This window comes from Adiantum capillus-veneris, chromosome 23 (assembly GCF_014529385.1).
Source record: "Adiantum capillus-veneris isolate H3 chromosome 23, ASM1452938v2, whole genome shotgun sequence".
NCBI lineage: Eukaryota > Viridiplantae > Streptophyta > Polypodiopsida > Polypodiales > Pteridaceae > Adiantum > Adiantum capillus-veneris.
In genome coordinates this window covers 115,743,736-115,745,184 of record NC_140953.1, presented here as the reverse complement: position 1 = coordinate 115,745,184, position 1,449 = coordinate 115,743,736, and positions in this window count along the sequence as shown.

The following is a 1,449-nucleotide window of genomic DNA, read 5'->3' as shown; positions in this document are numbered from 1 at the left end:
GTAGTTGACGATGACAACGGGCCATACACTGTAAGATGTTGATCTTTGACCAAATGGATTTACGCCATCCATAGCCAGGCCTAAGCGCAAATTTCGAGCTTCCCTGGCAAAATCCGACCATGTTCCATCTATATGTTTCCACGCTACGCAATCTGCAGGAATTCGTAGCACACCATCCGAAGATTTATTCTCCTCATGCCATAATGCTAGGGCGGCCATGGACTTACATTCAAAGAAATGCTTGATGCGAGGAAGCAGAGGGAAATGTCACAAAACCTTTTGTGGAATTTTTGTCCCGTGGAGATCTACTCGATATCTTTCGGAATCACATTTCGGACACTTCTCCATGTCTATGTATTCCCCTCTGAAAAGAATGCAGTCATTAGGACAAGCGTGGATAGAATTGTAATCCATCCCCAAGTTTTGCAAAATCTTTCTTGCTTCATCTCGGGAATCTGGCATCACATTGTCAGCTGGTAGTATGTGCTCTTTCAGCAATCTACACAACATAAAAATATGATACAGTCGTGTAAAAATCTATCAGATCATTATACATTTAGAGTTCTATTAAAGTAAACTAATTGTAATAGATCACCTGAAAAGCGCTGTGACGCTAGTGTCACTCCATCCAAACTTTGCCTGCATGTTGAGAAGAACCAGGAGTGCTTTCAATCTAGACATACGTGCTCCATTATACAATGGCGTATCGGCTTCACTTTTCATATCATCATAGATAAGCCTTTCTGAATCCATGATCGTCTCGATCATTTCATCAATCTCGGGCTCAAACATTGCCTCGTTGGGAATGTGCTCTGCATGATCATCCCCCGAGCTGTCAGAGGCTACATCTTGTGGCCTCACATATGCTGCTTGACCAAAGCGCCTGCGAACACGTCTATTGGGTTGCAAGATTGCTGCTTGTTGGCCAGCGTCAGAGTCCGACGAGTTATAATTGGCAACAACTCGATCTATAATAGATGGATCGAACTCGCCAAATTCGCGAACGTGCTGCAAAGAAACACGTCTTGTCCATCGCACATCATGCTTGCATTGATTACAAGGACATAAGACCCTCGTTGAGAGATAGGTGTTTCGGTTGGACGGTCCCACATCCTCGTCGCTACTCATAATGAGGATAAAAAACTTATAACCTGGACAACAAATTTAATATTCTATTGGCATTCTTCGTCTTCTCTCTCTCTCTCTCTCTCTCTCTCTCTCTCTCTCTCTCTCTCTCTCTCTCTCTCTCTCTCTCTCTCTCTCTCTTTACCTCACATTCTCTAGTCATGTCCAATCCCCGCACACCTCGGTCTAGAGGTGCACGGAGATCAGAACCACCGGGTTATAATCTCGTCTTTATTGGTCAATACCTATATTTGTGGGTACAAGAAATCTACACACCCACGTCTACATGATATTGCATGTAGTGGACAAAACCCCTTTGCCTCT